At 39.5% G+C, this 22,379-nt stretch overlaps 1 long non-coding RNA gene across 2 annotated transcripts in view; it reads right to left on the reverse strand.

The window, feature by feature from the left end:
• The window catches only part of LOC136287626 (uncharacterized), a 34,194-nt gene extending 12,379 nt beyond the window's left edge, over positions 1-21,815 (reverse strand). Inside the window, exons 1-3 of one of the 2 annotated variants that reach the window (XR_010720213.1) lie at positions 21,674-21,815; positions 14,728-14,785; positions 11,085-11,306 (exon numbers count right to left, since the gene is read on the reverse strand). This is a non-coding gene — a long non-coding RNA (uncharacterized lncRNA). The remainder of the gene's footprint in view (positions 1-11,084; positions 11,307-14,727; positions 14,786-21,673) is intronic. The other variant, XR_010720212.1, reaches the window with a different exon arrangement.
• Positions 21,816-22,379: the final 564 nt, after the last annotated feature.

The raw sequence follows: 22,379 nt of genomic DNA on the forward strand, positions 1-22,379 counted from the left end.
GCTCCCCTTACATAGTGCTATCTGGCCTTCCATATTTTGTCACTGACACCTTCTCTCACAATTACTTCTCCTTACCCACTTCATCTTGGGGAAATAGGACTCAATACTCTTTGATAAGTCACCAAGTAACAGTAACCATATCTAGTCAGTCAGGGAAACTTGGAGTTACCAGTATGTGCATAGGCACTCAGCTGAAGTAGATGTGGAAATAGAGAGTCCAACTGGTTAATGAAAATCTGTACAGCAGGCAAAAAGAAGGCCAACAGGAGCTCCTGATAGCCCTAAGAAAATGTGCAATGGCCCTAGCTGCATTTGATGGTAAATGTGACATGTCAGAGCCTGTCTGGAAATTACCCCTGAAGACCACATTGCCTCAGAAGTTAAGTATTAGCAGCTGCATGCATGTCATTAACTCCTCACCTACCATGCAATTTTGCACTTGCCCAGGGCCAAAGACTTTAAAGGAGAGTTGACTGAGTTTTCTTACTGGGGGAAGAAAGCTGCAGGACTTGCAATGCCCAGAAAAGAGCACCCAAGTACATGTGCCCTTTCAAAGTCCTGAGCATTTCAGAACTTTCAGCTGATTTGAAGGATAATACCCTCATTCAGCCAAAGAGCTGAATAACAGGCTGTATTCCATGTTCTCCCAAATATTTTATAGTTATGTTCAAGCATATTGCTTTATCTTAGTACTAAAGGTATGGGAATACTTCTCTACGTTGACTACATTGTTTCTTGGCCATGTAAATTTTTTATTAAGCAAACTTCAGAAGCGTATCTTGACCCATAGTGGCTAAGTATAGAGACAGGGTCAGTAAGAAGACTCAATTACAGTGCAAAGGGCAAATCTGCAAAACAGTTGTACTGTCCACAAAGAGCCATTTGGAAAACAAAGAACTTCATCATCCTAACCCTCAGCATGAACCCAGATTTAGTCCACAGAGAGCAAATTCAGTAGTGAAAGCAGCCTAGAGAAGGGCATTTGGGCTCATAATACCTAATGTAAAAAAGGTAGAACTATCCATATGAACTTGAACCTGAGAAAATGTTCTCATAATTTAATAGCAGCATAATAGACTGTGTCCAGGATTTTCTATTTTAGCCTTCCCATGATGTCTGAGACTTCACAACCATATTTCTAAAAGTACAATATCCTCTCTTTTGCCTGCTATTCTACAGGAACTTTTTTAAAGTTGTCTAACTAAGGGCCATGGCCATACACTTTGATTCACAAATGAATTCAGCATAAATGTGAAAGAGTTTGTGAGGAATCTACACTGCCTAACTTAAAAGTCTAACTTCAGGTACCCACACTAAGACCCTATATAATCAATAGAGAGAGGTGATACAGGCTCTTCCTGAAGGCCAGCCAAAGGACAGAACTCCAGTGTTCCACAATTACCTCTAATTTTTTAAAAGGTTTAATTCTATTTTGTCTTTTCCATTTTAAAATTGTATTTTAAAATTTAAAAGAAATATCAAAAAGAAGTGAGGAGAAATAAAGAAAATGGCAAACTATGAAAAAATGTACCTTTTAAATTGAAATTAAAATTTTGATTCCAACGCAGTCATAGGAAAACAACTATTAATATTGACTAGTAATCACCTAAACGTATTTTCTTATGATAAATGTTGGTCAAAACTGGTGTAAAAGTGTCAGAAGTAAATAAAACTCAAAGAACACCCATGGAAATTATGCATAAAAGCATGCAACTTTGCACCATTGTTTTCCTCAAAATCTACTACAAACTTTCAAAGCATAAAATTACTGCATTTAACAGAATAAACCTGTTACACACACAAAGTTATTATTATTAATGGATCTGGACTTGTTCAGTAATGACAGATCTCTAAGCACTCAGTGCAGAAACACCTATTTACAGCAAGCCCGACAAACAAGAAAATAGCATCAGATCTAATTCCTTCAATCTAAAGAAGCAGTTGCACGGTTTATCATCTTTTGTCATTCTCATTTAGAAATCAATGGATAGGCTTTTAATAGATTCTTTTGGTTTTTTCTAGGGAAAAACAGGAAATAACTAATAAACTGGCATTTATTAACAAAACATACAGGATAATGTTTGAAAACCCTTATTTATTTATCCTCCTTGGATGGCTGACTCAGGTATGGGCAGCAGAACAACTTCTTTCCGGATGAACAGCATTCACCAAAACAAAAATAAAATTATTATCCGCTGCTTGCCCACAAGATAAGCTGCAAGATTGCAGTCTTATGGTAATCAGATACTCAAACTTGGGGATCTAACTCAAGCAGCTGAACCAAAATGTATGTTCCAGAATGCCACATCCTATCTGAACAAAGGACCTAGGTTTTACAGCAAATATTCATCAGCTGCCAAATGCACCGGGCTGCAGATGCAACCCAGGCTGAAAAGTCTTCCTTCTGAATCCAAGACAGCAGTTCAATCCAAGACACTGTTCTGTTCATCTGAGCCCTTCCTGCCAAGTCACTACATCTGGCCCATCAGTATGTTCAACTAGAGGTTTTTGGGAGCAGCTTTCTGTGGCTTTGGGGTTAAATTGCAAAATCTGGATCCTAAATCAACAGATCAGATTTGTAAGTAAACATAAGCACCACATTTTAATGCAGGTTTGGTTTTGTTTTTTTTTTAAAGTCCCTCTTAAAAAGCAGTCACAAACTCAGGGTATCTGCTCTTACCCCCACAATTCTGTGTTTCCAGTAATCTCATAAGAAAAGGAGATGACACTTGAAAGGATTTCTGTCTTATTTCTACATTGCCCAGGCATTCGTTTGTCTTCCTAATTTCAGAATTTTCCTCTGAGTATTGCTGACACTTTATTACCAAGTGGCAAACTTCAAAAAATAAGTATTAATAGCTGCTTTGCCAAGAGCTTTTCATTGCAATGGCTGAAAGACCGCCAACTGCTAAGCAAATTAGGGAACTTAGAATGTATTTCTAATACTTCAGTACATGTAACATTTAGAATATATTTCTAATACTCCAGTACACACAGCCATTCAGACCTCCAAGAAGGAGGCTGAAGCCTGGGTTAGAGCCATCCAAGCTGACTACTCTGGAACATCACAAGAGTACACACAGTTCCACCACAAGACCAGACTGACACTTTGCACTATCAAATTTGGGCATTTTCAAAGCTGGCTACAACCTTTATTTTCTTCTTTGCTATTCCAACACACATTGAAGGTATAGGAAGACAACTCAAAGATTTGTAGGTGAAACTTCAGTTTCTCAGTGGGACAGATTTCTGTGACAGTTACAAATTAAGGGGCTTTTTTTTTTTTGACTTCTCAAAATACAGCATGATAAACTGAAATTCCTGTAAAGAACCTGCTGTGGGTCTAGTAGATTCACACAGTGACCTGAATTATTTTCAACATTAACCTGTGTTAGCACAGTAGAATTATTGGGGTGAGAGTGAGTTCACACTTCTGTTTGCCTCTGGTCCCTATGGTCATTGATATCAAAAGCCATCCTACATGTGCTGTGAAAATAGACAGTGTCATCATTGTATTAGGCATCACTGAGATGTATCCCAATAGATATTTTCCCTAATATCATAGCCTAAGTTCTAGACAGTCCACTTCACAGATTTGGTAAAACAGCAAGTTCTATCTGTCTGAAAACATTTTTTTAATCATATTTTTGTTATAATCTATTATAACATCATTTTAATATAACTATTTCTAAACTATTATATTATTTTTATATATACTATGTATTGTAATTTCTATTATAACCTATTTTGTATTGTATCAGCTCACCTGAAAAAGGTAAGACCTGTCCCTTCAAATCTTTCAGTCTTTTCTAATATTCTCAGACTATCATGGATATAATTCTATAATTCATGTCTTTTTAACTAATATACTCCTTCCATTTAAAATAAACCCTAATTAAGTAATAGAAAATAAGCTGCTCTTGTGCTAATAGACCATATTCTGAGCTTGTTAACTATTTGATATAAACTGAATTACAGAAAAGTTGTGTCAGAGTAAAAGAGTCTGGTCTTCACAGCCAAGCTTGAGCCAGCAAAACCAGTAAATGCTGAAAACCTTGTAAACAGCAAGAGTGGGTGAAAGGGTCAGCTTTAACTTTCTGTTGTTAATTGGGAGATGTCTTTAATAGTAGTGCTGGTGACTCACACCACTGAAAACACAGGAAGAGTTGCAGTGCATTAGATACCTTGCCAGAGCCCATTACTTTAGAGGGTAGAAAGCTGAGATGGACAAGGAAAGCATGTTATGTAAAAGCCTTTATTTCCGTTAATGGGCTTGCACAACCACAGATTTTTGATTTCAGGAGTCATTGTTCTTGTAAATATTCATCTGGCTTTAAATGTAGCCAAACATATTCTGCTTCTGTGATTTCCCAATCTGTATCCAGTCATAAGAACTGCAGCAAAACCTGGCTCTAAATAGAGATAGCAAAGAAATCATTGAATCTCTACTACATTGAATCTACTTAAAACACTTTGCTGTATCTTAAAATGCTGGCTTCTGCAGTGAGTGGATAGGATTGTACAAAGCTGAACTCCCAGGTTTTTTCAATCACATCCATCTTCTTGTACATCAGGTTATTTCTGCCAAGCTGGCTATATTTTTTTCCAAGCAAACCCTAACTATCAGGGAGGTCTAACACACTGTTCCTTTACCACCAGTTTTGTTTTCAAACATACAATGGTTTGGCATGACTCCAGTCACCACCAGGTGATTTTTGGCCCTTGCCCTTTTTATTATCTGGTATCTCTTAGGGAACTACAGATGAAACCAATAGAAAAGGAGAGAAAAAGAAAAAGCAGGAAAAAAATAAAGACCTTCTCCTTTGCTTTCCTGGTAATGTGACATCTTGCCCTCTTGCACTGTATATTTCTGTCCAGCTGATGCTTTGTCCTAGTGGAATCGTGGTTCTGGTATTAGCTCCAAATGGTAGGCAGGCATTTTCATTAAAAACAATTACTATTTCCAAACAGGAGCTGGTTCCTCAGTTCCAGCCATTCTTGCTGTAAAACGTTCAGCTGAGAGGAGCAGATTGTTCCTGCTGAAAATGAATGGAATCTGGCAGGAAAACCTCATGTTTTTCCAATCCTAGTTTTTTACAAAGAAAACACTGGGATCTTGTTGAAAAATCACAATTGTTTTGGTGTGCACATAATTTTTCTCAGTTGAACTGTTTCCAACTACAGGAGACAAGTTTTGTGCATACATATGTGCATATGTGTGTGTGAATACATATTCATATATCTGAACAAGCACACAAGATTTTGTATCTAATTGCTATGTAAAAAAATATTAATAAATCAAGGAAGAGTAAACTTTTTGTTGTTGTTAAAAAGCATTTATGCAAATTGATTTTTTAAACAGCTTCCACATTATGAACCTTCAAAAGAAAGTCAATGAGTAAAATACTATATCATAGTAACTGCTAGCCTCTCCTTTAATACTAGGAGAAGAAAGAGGCCAAGGTGACTGAACTGTTTATCCCTTGGTTGTTCTCAGTAACTTAAAAACATTGTCACACCGAATTATTCTGATGAAAATATCAAAGGAAAGAAAACAGAGGAGACTATTACATTCACAAAAGGAACAAGCTGCAGACGTCCCCATATTGATCACCTGTGTGGATGCTGCCATTTGGTAATAAGTGGTTTTGTTTACCTCAGACAGAAATAGATAATAGGTCAGGCTGACCTTGTGTCCATGTGAGGGTGGAAACACCTCCTTCTAGGAGCTGTTTTTTCCCTTTCATGTGAAGCAGTCGTGTCAGACAGGTAGGATGGTGGTGTGCATCATGCCTGCTGCACCTTGAGAATTTAAGGGCACTCCCCAGGCGAACTTCACCTCACCATAATAGCAAACTTCAAATCAGGTTCTGACCCTCTGCACCAACAAACAGGCAGGATCCTGACCCTTCAGCTGTGGCATCTCCATCCACAACCTTCAACGCAATTCAACTGCCTTCACCTGCACCTGACAGTCAAAATTGCCCAGAAATGGGCAATAAAACTTTCTCTACCAAAACTGTGCAACAACCTAGTACAGCAGCACTAGCTGATCACTTCAAGGATGCGCTGCCAAACCCTCTGATGCACTTTGATCACAGCTGCAAATATAACCAGTCATACAAAACACTCTTGAATTTTCTGAGGCTGAGAAGTTGAGTCCCCGGTGGAGGCAGCTGTAAATCACCAATTTTCACCAGTATTTTGGGTCACCTTTTGACCCAACACCAGTAAATCACAAAGGAAATTATAATGGAAAGGATGACAGTATTACAGTAACTGCTCATTTTAAAAGCAATCACCTGACAGAAAAAGGAAAAATGCGTAGCATTTCCATTTTATGTTATTGCTCAGCTAGTAGAATTTATCTCCTTTTCAGTTGTTCTCACCCCAAATTTCAGCATTATAAAAATAAAATTAGTTAAGTTTACAGCCAAGAGGAACCTCAAGAAGTCTGCCGGTTCAGCTCCTTGCAGCCAGGCAAGATCAACTACCTGCACCTTGTCTGATAGATAGCTGCTGAATTTGGACTTTAAAACCTTGACAGAAGAGTCCAAAACATCCCTTGTGAGTTTGCTGTTTCAATTGTTTGTCCTGGAAATAAGCACGCAGGTCTACCTGCTCAGCACAAAAGCTACGACAAAACGAAGTGTAGCATTACTTCTGCTCTCCCTGCCATCTTCTGGTCTGAGCACACTGCTCCATCTAAGCCCTAGGACCTTCCTGGGTGAACAGGGGTCAGCAGCTTCACACTATACAACTGTGGCACACTTACCACAAACCCAGCCTCAACATCCCAGCTACCTTGCATTGCACAAGGGCCACAGTTTCATTGCTCTAATAGGAAACGGCACCTTGCAGTCAGAATTTGAATGGCACAAAGTACATTGAACAAGTTCACTCTTCTTCTCATAATTTAAAATCAGACACTAAATAAGGTGTCAGCAGGCTTCCCACAAGGATCTACCTGTAAAGTCTTTATTGTTGTGTTTGCTTTGAAGTCAAGAAAAAAAAAAAAATCTTGTTTTCCAACTTATAATTCAAAAAATGCCAGAAGAATCTTCTTTCAGACAAACAAGATGCAAAAGAAATACTGGCACCAAAGTAGTGCAGTCTTGTGAATTATGGAATTATGATTTTGAAAGTAAATTGTATGCTACATAAATGTTCATGTAAATAAGAATAGCTTTCTTCCACAAAGGGGGAGATACAGATCAGAGATACCAAAACAGTTTATGGTCAGCCATCGGAACTGTTTACTTGGTACACAAGTATGCAGCATGTAACAAAAAGAGGACATTCTAGTGTGGAAGAACTATATAATAAAAATGAGGGGAAGCCTTCTCTTTTTGTAAAACCCATCTGAGCCTGTAGCCCTGTAACACATACTGCATAACACAACTATTTCTGTCACTTGCAAATCTAGAAGCCTGCCTTTGTCATCCATTTCCACATGTAAGGGATCAGAGCGGCTATTGCTCAAATGAATCAGTCATTTTTCTTGAAATAAATTAAAGCTCTGAGCCCTGCTGAAGGAATCCTTTTGTATTGTTCCGGAAATTTGTTATATTTTTCATTTGTTCTGATTTTGTCTGATTTATACCATTCTCCAGTGATTGAGCTCAGCAGCATCCATTTTAGAGATAAACAAAACACTGCAGGGGCATTAAAATGGCAGATACCAGACACCAACCTATCAGTCCAGTTCCATATACCAGAGCATTCACCAGCACCTGAGCACAGCTGTGCCCACCAGGGCCTTGCACTTACCTGTGGAAAACATCTCATTGTAAGTGCTGATTCAGTTTCTATTGTGTGTGTAACCACACATGTTTTTCTGTGAGCACCTAGTAGGCCTGAGGGCAGCTCTTAAACATAAGTACAGAAAGGCTGTATCAAAAGTTGTGAAGTTTGCTGTTTGAAATGTCATTTTGGAGCACTACCAAAACCAAGCAAAAAACAAAAGCTCCATTAAGGCAGAAAAAGCCAGATGTGGCTGTTGCAACAGCTGTTGTGAGATACCTCGCACCCTCTGAAGGTAGACAGAGCACACCGTACAAGAACATATTACTGATAACTCATCCCACCAGCAGCCTCAGCCTATGGCAGCAGCTCTGTGGGAATACCAGGACCAGCAAAGAAGGAGCACAAGAAAAGCTTTTCCAACATGAATGTAAGACCCTGAGATCAAAGTTCCCACTTAGCCTTAAGAAAAAGATTTGGTTCATGCAAGCTGTCAAACCCCACATAGCCTTCTATCCTTGTAAGGTTCCTCCTTGACAGGAATTAGCTGTGGACACAGCTCTGCTAAGTGGTGGCCTTCAGCACGTGAAGGAGCCACAAGGTGGTGGCACTTTTCTAATGACCAAAAGTATGGGCACATGTCCTTTTCCTGACACAGTGTTTAACACTCACAGCCAAATCTGCACCTCCTGGTTTTTGCCTTGTCCATGATCTATGCAGTATATGTGAGCACTCCCCAATTCACTCCAGGTCAACTATCCCAGCTGAAACCACAATTTCTAGCCCTAAAACTAACCCTAGAACAATTTAAAGAGTGAGGAAGCAGTGACCTCTGAAGAGGAGGGCAGTGTTACCTTCTGTGGGCACATCTAGGTTCAGAGGAGGATAAACTCTGTTTGGCCATAATAAAGGTGAAAAACCCACAAATCGTTAAGTGGAAGACTGAGTTGTTTTCCTGCAAGATACTTCCAATCCTAAACTCAAGTGGAAATCAGATATCACCAGTCCTGACCTCATTGAAGTCAAAGGCAGTTTTGTCATTGACTTTAACAAAACTAGGATTCACCCTAGGGTAAGGGGCATTGTGTTTTTCAGGAGCCACTCATGTGGAAATTTTGCTTAGATGACTGACTGCCTGGAAGGTAGCAGTGGTAGACCACATAATACCAGAAATGTTTCTGTTAACCCATATACTCCAGCATTTGAAACTGCAGATATTGGAGTACCCTCTTGTCCTCTAAAAAGAGTATGTTTCTATACCCTTGGCTTCTTACTCCAGCTGAAGCTGGTTGTGCACCTGAGGTACCTAACACGCTGTTCAGCAGTGCTACTGGGTCTGACTGTTTATCAGGAAACATCAGGGAGTTTTTATGTTCTCATATTGTAAATAATGTGACAGACCTTGAAAATATAATGTGTCTTTTTATAGCTACTGTATGCATTGTGAATTATAACAACTCCTGAATATAGAGTTGAAAATAGGCTGTTACACTCTGGCTTCATGTTCACTCAAATCCTGATTTTAAAAAATCCACTTATAATGTACATTGAGAGTATAGGAAATGGATAAAAATATAGTAAGCTGGAATCTAAAAATTAATCCAAAAGCATGCCTAGAAAATTCCTAAACTAATTTCAGGAATTCATCTGGTACCTAGGCTCCAGGCTGAAAAATCATCTGAGCTCAAAAGAACTAACATGTGTATGACAGGATATTTCAAAATTCCTCTGAGCTGTGAGTGTGAACACAAGTTCTTGTTATTTCTCATTATTTGACCCCACTCAGCAACAGAAATGCAACCTAAGTCCTTGGCAAGACTGCTTGCTTGAGCATTGGCTTTTCAGTATAAGAAGTCCTCCACTTGGTAGCATGCATATGAATTTTACCTGTGCAAATACAGTTTGGTGTTAAAACTGCCTTGAAAATGTACACTGTGTAAAGGTTAAAACCACATTGCAGTACAATAAAGCTTATGCTTAGCAGAGCTGATTTTACCTGCTGTAATTGGAGAGGGCCTCAAATAAAAGATAAAAATCAGAGGTGGAAGCAAAGTATCAGAAAATTCAGAGAAGTTGCAAAAAAATAAAAAAATAAAAAAGAGAGAGAGATCCAAATAGCAGGCTTTGCATCTTGACCTTCTTTCAGAAGCTTCCACGAGACCTTCCCCAAGCTTTTTATAATTTATTCAGTCTAGAAACTAGAGCAGAAGAGAGGGTGCCTCACAAAATTTCCACCATTTTCTGCCTCTCCTTTCTGCAGGGGCCTCCTTAAAAGCGCTTCTGTGCTTCCACTATTGGGCAAAGCCACTCAACAGGGCCAGAAGGAACCCCACATTTCATAAACACCATTCCTAAAGCACAGGAAGGGCCCCTTGGCTCCTTCATGTTCCTGCCCTCTCATAGAATTTTTCCATCACTATGCAAATGAGGGAAGATGCTCTCATGCATCCCTCTCCCTACTTACAAACTGCCTCTCTTAGAGGTATATTTTATGCCGTCTTTAGCTGCCAAAGAGTTTTCCACCTCAGTACTAGTGCCTTACAGAGCAACCACAAAACCCTGCAGTACAAGAGAACAGAGCTTCTATGGCTGGGACAACTGCTATTTTCATCAATTCTTCAGCAAACCAGCTGATCATAAAAGCTATTCTTGACTAGGCTGCCTTTGTAACACCAGTCACCAGGAGAACACAGCACTTATGATTGGCTGTGGCCCTCACTAAAAATACACTGCATTCTCACACAACAACAAAAACTCCCACAAGGGCCAATGGACAGCAGACTAAAAACAGTAACCAAAAGCTTTAAATTGCACAAATTACAAAGGTAGAAGAACTGAAAGCAGCATGCCACTAAAAGCCATCTGCCATCTTGGCCCGCCCATGTGTCCCTTCTCCCCAGCAGTGTTTTATATTAGTAATGATGTCTCTGTATTATGTATGACAGAGTCTCTGCTGCTTTGAGCAAGCAGAAATATAGATGCTCCTTCAGTCTGGTGCTTTGCATATACACACTAGCTGCGGGAACAGAAGATCTGCCTCCCATGTCTCTCTCTCTGGATCTAGTTCAGTTGGAAGGCAATATTCACATGCATATATTTTCCAAATCACATGTACATGCTGTATTATCAGGACTCCCATGCGCATTAATAATACACAAAAATGCACAGAAGTAAGCATGGACTCAGCCATGATGTAGATTAGATGAGACAAGAATGGACAACATGGAAATACAGGAAGAAAATCAGCAAATGGTTTGTCTGATTGTGGCCAGTTTTCAGAACAGAAAGCATGGTCTAGGGTTTTTTATTAATTACTCTTATTAGTAGGTTAATTACTTTACCTGTCATTGAAGCTGTCGTTTATAAGAGTCTTTGAAGTGAATTCTCAGAGGAGTTTTGAAGGAAGAGTGATATGAAGCCAGCCATTAGAAAAGCCTGAAAGAAGCTTCAGAGATGGGTGTGGAGACAAGGATGGGGGACAGTAGTTCTTTAAGGAGAAATACTCGAGATAACTCTCAGTGCTCAAGCACAGGTACAAGAAACAACTCCCCAGGTTAACACACCTGTAAAAGAACAAAAAAGAGAAAGAGAGAGAGAGAGAGAGAGAGAGAGAGATTTTGTTAGCCCTGGAAAGGTAACATAGTGATCTGTAAAAACTGCTTTCACTACCTAAGCTAATAGGTTAGCTCAGATGTTCATATGCAGCTCTGCAAGTACCATCCAAGCCAACAGGCTGTACTGAGAAAGGGCAGTGACCAGGGACCAGAGAAAAGACCATAATATTAATCAGAGCAAAAAACTTATCAGGAGTAGATTCAACTGAAATGACTACTTTTCAGCTCACCTCGGAAACCACTGCAGGGAAATGAAGTGGGTTATTGGCAAGTTGGTGGAAAAGTTTATTTCCTAATTATGCAAGTTCATTTATTAAGAGCATTTTACAAAATACTCTGCCTAACCCACCTTCTGGGCTGCTGCACATTGGAAGTATGAGAATCTGAAACAGTTTATCTGGGGTTCTATGAGTGTTCTCACAAGACACAAAGCTTGCAGGTCTCTGTTACCACATGATTACAGACATTAGTTAGTTGACATCCAACTTTCTGCTCAAAGAGATCTCCTGCTGCTCCAGCAACTTCCTCAGCTTTCTCCTCAGCGCACTTGAGGAGACTTTGCCTGACATCTGAGTAACTGTGAGGTTCTGTAAGGAATGTGCCATCACCACTGCTCAGTGGTTGAAGGCACAGGATATATCCAGGGTTAAGGCAGGGAGGAGTGAAGAGGTGCACAGCACAAAAAAAGAGGTGGGAAGATACAAAAGCAAAGGAAGGGCCAGACAAGGAAATTGCACAGGGAGAAGGTGGGAGGGATAGGAATTATCAAAGAAGGAAAACAGAAATCCAAAGCCCAACAGGTAGATCATGTGTAACTGTGGGTTACCAGCAGCTAAGGGAAGAACAAAGTCTGCAAATAACAGGAGAAAAAAATAGCATGATGGAAGGGTTGAATCCATGAGACGGAGAGACAAATGAGCTGTCCAGGTTCAGAAAGACAGCAGCAAAGGATATGTAGTGGAAGTATTTTTCTATCTCCTTGTTAGAGCATTTATCACTGTTGGAGCACACAAGTAGTGTTCCACAGCTGAGTTGGAGATCCCAAGCCAGTGTAATCTGTATTTGAGCACAGGATGTTATACACTAGCAGATGTCCTGATTTTCAAAGGTCCTAAGCTCCTAATAGTAAGTCTCACATTGATCAAAGGCAGCTTCTTTCCCCTTAAAAGCTGTACTGCAACAGTAAAACTTATTTTACTGGATTCATAATTTGGACTCATCAGGCCCCAGCTCAGAGAACTTCTGGACAAGAAAAGCTATTTGGCTAGCACACAGTGTGGGTGAATCTGTTCTTGGAGTCAAAACTTTTCAGGTATTCTCCCAGGCAAACTATTCGACTTGTGGTGCCTCATACTTGTTAGATGAGAACATCTAATTCTGTGATTCCCAGGAATATTGGCCTAGGTATAAAAAGCGCAATGAGATCCTCAGAAGAAAGGATTAATTTTAAGTCCAGAGCGTTGACATTTACTTGTTTTTTTCCAATCTGCTCTTTCTTATAACTCCAAATCAAAAAAGATGGGATGGTGCGGGCAACTGGCTATATCATTGTCACAACAGCGACATCATGGCACAGAGAGCCCCAGCTCGTAAGGCAGGAGGAGGCACACGAGTTGCTACATCAAAAAGGACTGGCAGCACAATGCACTGTGTGGATGCCAGATTCACTGCTCTCTGAAAGCTGCACTCTCAAATGCAGCATTTGCCTCATGTTTGAGTTTAAGCTGACTGTAATAGGGGAAAAAGTACTTTTAAAATATTCTAAGCCTGAGACTTTGTATTGCTGTCGATTCTTGCAGCACAAGGAGGAAATCAGCAATTTTGCACCGAAATGCCATTGAAGTGTTGGTCTTGGCATTCTGGCTGTTCCTGTCTTTGTAAAAACTATCAGGCAAGGGTTTGTTTCTTTGTGAGAGATTTAATGAAGCTACAGACATCCATTTTAGCCAAAGTGATTTCATCTGTTTTTCCTCCAAGGCTGCCCAGCTGAAGAGTTGTCATCAGAATTTTTCTCATCACAGCTGTCAGTCACTGGTTGGTGACCAGCCTACTGTTCACTTCTTCCAGCCCCTCTCCAGACTTGCAAACAACAGCTCAGATGTAGATCAAAAAAAAGTATAAATAGAAACTAGTAAAGAAAATAAAACCTCAAACTACTATTCAGAGATCTCTACGTATTTTACTTCACACTGAAGGTATTTAAGAGAGAACCTACAGGCTACTTCCTGACTTCTGGGGATGTTGATATTCAGGCTCGTGGTTTGGCCTCTTTTTTAGTCAGGATAGGACAACCACAGGACAGAGGAAGAATTGTTACAGATCCAATTACAGGTCTGAAAGCCAGGAAACTATGAATATCAATTTTATCACCAGAATTTTCCCTTGTAAATCACTTTATTTCAATGCCTCCTCATTCCTATGTCTGTATGAAGACAGACAGACTTGTCTACTTTTAAATAAGTCTCAGAGTTACTGGCAGAGAATCCCTTAGGCCAAAGTCAGATTTGATTCTTGAGCACTTGTCAGGAGTTGAATGTGTAAATTACCAAGATTAGAAAGAGCAATTTGTCATGGGTTTTGTAAAGAGCATATTATTCTATTCCATCTGGGTGGAGCAGAATTACTTATCTTTGCTCAAATGGGTCAGTGTCACTTATCAGATGGTGGAGTGCTACTTATCTCTCTTCATTGTTTCACTACTTCCATGGGAATGTCTTCTGCTAATGGACCATTAAGAGCTCATCAATGACATTACACATTACAGTGCACTATTGTAAGCTGCTCCACACAGGGAAGAGGAGCCGAACCATCTTAACCTAGATAAAAAAGAGCCACAGTCCCACTAGGTATCCAGTTTTTCCACCGGCTCCCTGGAGGAAGACCGGACCCATCTCACCATTACTGGACCCCTTTTTTTTTTCAACAAGACCATCTCTACTCCAACAGAACCACATCTGCCACTCCAGGAGGGCTTACTTTGGACTGCTTCCAACACCCTGACCAACAGGGTGTCAGGTTGTATTTCTGACTCTGTCAGGGTTTTCTAGGATTTCTTGTTTGTTTATTTGTTTGCTTAATCTTCTGTACTACAACATCTGTATTTTTATATCCCTAGTAAAGAACTACTATACCTGTTCCCAAAATCTTTGCCTGACAGCCTTTTAATTGCTAATTTATGATAATTTAGAGAAGGGGGGCAGGGGCTTACATTTTAAGGGAGACTCCAACCCTCCCTGGCAGATAACTGTCTATCTAAACCAAGACACAATTTCAAGGCAAAAGAGGACCTGTTTACAGGCTCTGAAGAAGCTTTGGGGGAGCCCAAACAAGTCCAGGACTGATCTTGTAGGCAGAGAAGTTCTTTTCTTACCAGCCTGAGATTTATGTCCTTTATGTAGCACTGGACCACAGTTGGAAGCATTTCCTTTCTGTCATTTGGGAGTGCAAAAAAAAGTTGCATGAAAAATTGCTCATTTGACAGTCAAAACATCCCTTTCAGCACTGAGAAACATAAGAAACATTTAGTAAAGATATCCTAGAAACAGAAATATTTCACTTATTCACACTGGCATTATTGCAGAACAGAAAAACTAAATGAGGGTCAACATCAGGCAATATTCTCTTAGTCTTTAACTGCCATGGGGTATGACAATGACTCAACGTGTGGACTATGATATTGTAAGCTGTGCAAGCTTAATCTAAGATCAAATACTTGAGGAATAAAAATAAAAAAATACAAAGTATAATGATTTTTAAAAATATACAAGCCTTTCACCATCCATTTTTATCTAGTGAGAGACTGGCCCAAGAAATGTGCCTGATGTACTCAGTACAGAATGTCTGAACTGGTAATCAAAATAAGTCAAATGCAGGGGAAATTTTTAGATATTCTTAATAACATAAAATTATTTGGCAATATTCATCACTTTTTAAGGGTATGTTACAAAGTTACTTTTCTTGATGTAAAGTACAGTTATAAGCAGATTTTCGATCAAGGTAAAAGCATCGATCATCATTTCACCAACATCAGAGACATCCTGATTTACTTAGATCAGTTGCCCTGCCAAAAGATGTGTCTTCAGGATGATTAGGTCCTGTCTATATGCACAAGGAGCAGCCAACTGCATTTTCATTAAGATCCCTAAATGAAGCAGGAAGATCAGGATGATGATGTTGGAAATTGTGTACAGCTGATTTAAATCCTAATGGAATTTGCTTAGGAGTGAAAATAACTGTAGAAGCCAAGTTGAAACTAATGGGGAGTTTGTTTCAAAAATTTACTTTTCATCATGTAATGTTACATTTGCAAAGATACAGTCCAAGAGTGGAATACCAGTGGGGTGTAAAAATCCCCTTGCATATTTGGAGAGGAATCCATCTCACCAATGCAATGTAAACAAATATAAAACGCATAACAGTGCAGATCTCTTGTTTATTTAAATGAGCTCTATTCCAAACCACAGAGAGATAGTTAATAATTCTGTAAAGACAGCCTAGAGAAGGAACAGAATTAAACCCCAAAATAGGATATACTCATCACTTATTGGGGAAGTGTTTGATGAAAAAATACACTGGTTTCACCAACAGTGTTCGAAAAAGACACAAGCATTAAAATTAAAATTAAAAGCAATACCCATGATGAAAAATGAGCAAAAACTAACAGATTATGTTCTAGCCCCAGACGAAGTGTTTAGAAAACAGACAAAACAGCACTTTGTGATACAGGTAATTTCTCCTGAAAAGCACAAGCAAAATGTGAGGTTACAAGATCCCCCCAGAAATACAGAAATGCTGACAGGATTCCCTGCTGAGAGGAATGAAGCATTTGCAGTTATCACTGCCCTTAAAAGCACAGATATCCAGAAAGAGCCCAGAACATTCCCAGTTTACTGGAGACAACACCTCCTGTTTTCCAGGCTTTCAGAGGGCCCCCAATAGTTCATGTCAAGCTCATGTAAAATTATTAAAGAAAGTGAAATAAAAGATTAAACTGGAAATGAAAGGTGAGTTGAAGAGTCCTTGGGATAAATCAATAAAAGAATATTAAGCAGTCACTTGGATTAGAAAATACATATTCAAGAGATCCAAAACAAAGATGTTACTAAGTTACTGTTGGAGACCTGTAACCAAGACCTCAATTCTGCCTCATTATCTGAAGAAAGAATAGGCAAAAAAAAGTGAAAATATTGGTGTGTTTCCTAAGGGCTCCATAGAAGGTTGAGAGAATGAGAGATTAGGAAACCTGACCTCTGCAGAAGATAAATTGCTATAAACCAATATAATGAATAAAATTAGTAAACACAAATAGATTTGATGTTTCAGGGAAAGACCCAACAGTTTCTGCAAAAAGGAGTCATGCCTCACAATTTTTTTGAAGTATTCAATGAGCATATGGACTAAGACAGTACCAGGTCAAGACAGTGTGAACATCTCCACTTGCAGTGAAGCCAAGCATTCCCAGAATAAGAAATTCATAGCAGAAATCAAACTGTACAATTAGTTTTCCCAGTGGGAAAAGGGTTTCAAGCATGCTCTTCACTACATTCATAAACAACCTGGGGAAGCAGTACAAGTGAGGTGACAAAGTTTGCTGACAATACAGCGTTGCTCAGAACAGCCAGAGCTGAAGCTAATTGTGAAGAGCTGCTAAAGGATGTCATGAGCTAAGATGAGACTCAGTGGTGGCAAATGGCAACTAACAAGTGGGGAAATAGAACTCTAGTTATACGTACGCAGTGATCAGCACTGCTCAGGAGAGAGATCTTGGAGTCACTTTGAATAATTATAAAAGGTCACCTCAGTGCCAACTGCTGTCAGAAATGCCCAAAGGGGCTTTTTTAGGAATCACTAGGAGGGAAAATGAGAGAAAAACAGAATGAAATAAAAAAAATCCATCTTGCTGCATAAATCCACAGCACACCTGCATCTTGAATAGTTCCAGTCTCTATCTCAGAACACAGAACACAAAAATGTTATGAAGCTGACCATAGCCACAGGAGAGATTTTTTGCAGTGAGGAATAAGACTGGAAAACAATACAGCAAAAGAGAGACGTGATAGTTTACAAAAGCACAAATGGTATTAAGAAGGTGAACAAGGAATGGTTATGTTAATACAAAGAGTTGGAGGCACTCAATGAAATTATCAAGCAGAAAAAAAATTTTTTAAAAAAATATTCTTCATGCAACACAAATTCTGATGTTTGCTGTCACAAGGGTTGTGAAAGCCAGAAGTATAAATGGGTTCTAAAAGGGATTGGAAAAATGAATGGAGAAATAAATTTATGAGAGACTATTAAATACAAGGCAGTCAGAAGTTTAGAAATGTTCTAAAGTCCTGATTGCTGATATCTTAGAGGGTAAATCTTTGGGATGCCTCTAAATTTTCAGAAGGTGATCCTGTTACTGCTTTATGTTATGGCTCTTTTTAAAGCTGACCAGTAAATCTAGGGTGTCTCTTTCGCTAAGCATGTACTCACATAACAGAGATGGTCTCTGTCCTCAAAAATATATCCTGTGCAGGGACAAAAGCTCTAAGTCAGGACACTCAGCTCCAATTTGCTGCTGAATCTGAGAAAACACAACTCTGGGTTTTTTTTTCAAGCAAGTGCCGTTGCTTGTACTAGGTAATCAGAAATTATGGGATAAAGGATAACAAGATGCTGTAAACAGGATGGTTCCTGAGAGTGCCAATAGTTTGGACTTACTTTAAGAAATAAGATAAATAATCAACCCATTGGAATACTTCACACAAAATACCTGAATTAGCAGATTTGTAGTTCAACAGTGTGAATGGAGAAACCAGCTCACATCAGGACTGGTTGATAGCAAATGAGCCATGGCTTAGTGCACAAAGTGGTCTCAACTGTGATAAATACACCAAGATTTAAGGATGCCATGGCATGACTTAGATGCTCCTCCTGTCATGCACGGGAAAACAAAGCCATTAGCTCTCAGTTCAAGGAGCAGAATCTGAGTGCAGCAGCTTCCAGCAGGGAAGCCACTTCTACCCACTATCAGCTAACGTTGGGCAGGCTTCCCTGAACATTGGGATTTGCTCTCTGACTACACCCAAATGAAGGTAGTGCTGCTAAGGATAAGAGCAGGCACTCTTTTCCCAGAGAGATATTGGAGCCAAGCTTGAGTGTACCCCAGGCTATGGCACCACGGGTGCTTGCTGACACAGGCCTGCAGGCATGATTTGACACAATGGGAATGGGAAGAAGTCTGGTATTTTGACCTCTCTTACTGCAGCTTGCCGTGGCAGGTGGGATATCCACAGAAGTTAAACATGAGGGCTTTTTCACTCTTCATTCATAGGTCCAGTTCCTGCACATCCAGAGGGATGCTCTCTTTCCTGCTTCCAGGCAGGATTTTCTGGTTTTGCAGCCAGGAGTAAGACCATCAGCATGTTTCAAACAGACCAAAGGTGATGGATAGAGAAATAAGCAACTTCAGAACTAATCTGAAAGGAATTAAAACAGTGTAAGACGCCTAGTGACAGATGAGGAAGTAAAAGAAGAAGCTTTCTGCTTCTGTTATCTTTTGCCACTTCCTATTAATAATTTCCCACGCACATCATTCTCTTCTTTCCTGCCCAGTATCTGATATCACTTCTTCCTTGCTGACAAGTAGATACTCATCATCTTAGATTCCCCAGGGTAGATTCCAGCTAATGATCTGGAGAAAATGGTTTCCAGGCTTGTTAAAAATGTCCTAAGCTGCTTTTCCCTTCCTCACTTTAGTTTGTCTGCATTGCAAGGCAACACTTCTATTTCCAAAGAAGGAAATCATTAAAGGCAATAAACAAATAAATCATGATAGAAGAAAATGGAGAAATCACAATCTTTGTTCCATTTACATTTTCAAGAGAAACTTGAGTTCACATGGATAAAAGTAATATATTGAGAGAAGTTGCATATGAAGCAGAGCATGAGCAATGCACAGAACTTGTATTGTCACACTGCTTTTTATCCCGTCAGCACAGAGTGTCTCATAAGAGGAAAAAAGTGCAGCCTCACCTCGAGTCCTGTGTGTGGCTTTGAGTGCCACAAGGTAAGAAGTATGTAAAGCTATTAGAGAGTGTCCAAAGGGCAATGAACATGGTGAAGGATCTAGGGGGAAAGCCACACTTACCTTGTTCCACCTGGAGGAGACTGAGGAGAGACCTCATTGCAGTTACAACTTCCTCATGAGGGGAAGAGGAGGGGCAGACACTGATCTCTTTTCTGTGGTGCCCGGTGACAGCACCTGAGGGAATGTCCTGAAGCTGTGTCAGGAGAGGTTTAGGATGGATATCAGGAAAAGGTTCTTCACTCAGAGAATGGCTGGGCACTGGCACAGGCTCCCCAGGGCAGTGGTCACAGCACTAAGCCTGACAGAGCTCAAGAGGTGCTTGGACAATGCTCTCAGACCCATGGTGTGACTATTGGGGGTGTCCTGTGCAGGGCCAGGAGTTGGAATTTGATGATCCAAGTGGGTCCTTTCCAACCCAGAATATTCTGTGATTCCAGAGACCTTCATTCCAACTCTCTCAAATATGGGTGAATGTGAAGTATTTGTACACCTTCCTTGTGCATGAATACACTTCCTTGTGCACTTAAAAATATTCATGCAGGACAATCACTGCATGCACCTGAAGGTTTTGATTTTCATTTCAGAGCTGTATATAAGCATTTTGGAAGCATACAGCCAAATCACAGGCACAGGATAGCATAGAGCAACCTGTAAGAGTCCCAGCTGCAGCAGGAGAGCAGATAGAAATGGATGAGAGAATACTTCTTACTGTATACAAGAATGGAGTTCCCAAGGGAGCTGCCATAAATATTTTCACTGTAAGACTCTGAGCCTTGTATTTTTACACCTTTCAGGGTGAGTACTCCCACAAAATGGCATTTTCACAAAAAAAGTAAGGAATTCAGATTTAAAGTGTGACATTTCAAAAGCATATTTCATATCAGGATGGGTCTGCTCACATTAGGGAAAAGGACTCCATTTTGCAGCAAAAGCTTACAAGACAAGCCAGCGTGTGTGGTAGAGAAAAAGAAAGAGGCCTATTTTCAAGTTCAAAACACCATACAAAAGCAAGGTCATGTTTCCAGCAGTTTTGCTGGGGTTAGGTTACATCCAGTTCCAACAATCCTATACATATCAGACTTTAATATAATACCTCACTTGATCTTACTCAATAGAAAAGACAAACCACATAAAACAGGTGCTAGACAGCAATGCAGCCTCCCCACAGTTATCTGGTTTACAAACAGTAAACTCTTTAGCCCTGTTATTGTTCTCTCATTTGCCACATTCTAGCTCCAAAAGGCACTCTAGTTCTCTAAATTGTTAGCAGCTTTTATAGCCAAAGATAAGTATCCATCACTTTTAATTTTCATCGTTGCATCTGTTTTGTCATTTAGCTGCAGCAGGTTGCATTACAATGATTAATGAGGAAATGGATACAAACATTTTAATTTCGAATAGCAGCTCTCGGACAAGACCTGGAAAACAGAACCAAGCCATATGATTGTAAAAAAATAAATAAATACACACACACACACAAACCTAAACAAGTGGGCATCGTGCCACTCTCTGTGAACACCCTTGAAATACAAATATCCCTAGAAAGAAAGAAAAAGGTAAATTTTTCATATTTGCCCATGTGAGGGTTTGTTTGCCTGTTTTCATTGGAGGGGGGTGTTTTGTTTTACAATTAATTTGGCCCCTTTTATTTCACATAAATGTCCAGCTCAAGTGTGCCACATCAACAAATGGGTTCATTTATCTTTCAGGGAAAAGCCAAACATTGCATTTATATTCAGAAAAGGTAGCATATATGAAATGTACTGCTAATAGCAGAGGCCTTTACCGTGAAAAATAATAATTTTTATTGCTCTCTCTGTAAATCTGGACATTTGCTGTAAACATAGTTCATCTGTAATTATATTCAAAAAAAGTATTATAGTTACCTACAAACCTAGAAGTCAAATAATATTTTACAATTCCTGCTGAATGGAGTAAAGATTGTAAGTACTTTTTGCAGAAAGCAGAAAAGCCTTTCAGATTAAACGCCCTTTAGAACGATCCTTCAATTCAGAATAATTAACTTTATTTCCTTAATACTGGTATTATATTCACTTGGTTGAAAGATTTTTCTAGGAAAGCAAGAAAATTTATACAAATATAGCCACATGAAAGAACTATTCATCTAACAAACAAAATGCGAGAAACACAGATGAAGACTATAATATTAGACTGAGATAAATAATCTAGCTGGAGACCTATTAGGTTCTACACTTTCATGTCAATGAAGCATTTGGCCTACCGATGTATTTTTGCCTACTCTGCCAGGCAGGGCTCAGGCTCTGCAGGAGAATACAGCCGTGGATCTCTGCAGGAAGAGAAGACCTTTTTTTCCAAGTAAAATGTTCCCTAACTCCACAAGGGAGGTTGGCAGTAGATCTCAAACTCTGGCCTGTCTTTTTAATACCCCTACAATAGCTCAGTTGGATTGAGACCAGCTGTTGGTGCATTACCATTTGTAAATGCTTAAAGCAACTACTCCTTGTTTTCTTGGCAACACGTACTGTGAAGGGGGGGGGAGGAAAAAAGCACTTTCATTCAGACATTAAGAATTGCTAGATGCCAGCTTTGGCTTACACAAGCTATTGTTTGCACAGCTCCCTTCAACAAGTTTTCACAAAAAAAAAAAACAACCAAAAAACTGTAGAGATAAATTGAGCCCCTAAAATTCTGATTTACACCATCCACTTCATTGGAAACAAGATTCCTTTTTTTAATCCAACCATTTAAGGCCACAGGTCTTTCTGAGTTTCAATTTCCACAACACCCCCACAAAATCAACCAGATTGTCTTAGGGATGAAAATTATAACTTTCTTACTCACTGTTTAAAAATAACAGTGATTTTTTTTCCCCTGCTAATATAAGCATAAAAAAGAGATCTAAAATCAGAGTTTGAGCATATGGAAGCTTGGGTGCAGGGGAAAAAGAAAACAAAAATTACATTGGC

The sequence above is a fragment of the Chamaea fasciata genome, unplaced genomic scaffold (assembly GCF_029207755.1).
Source record: "Chamaea fasciata isolate MVZ Bird 193981 ecotype frontalis unplaced genomic scaffold, bChaFas1.0.hap1 SCAF_3, whole genome shotgun sequence".
NCBI classification, from domain to species: domain Eukaryota; kingdom Metazoa; phylum Chordata; class Aves; order Passeriformes; family Sylviidae; genus Chamaea; species Chamaea fasciata.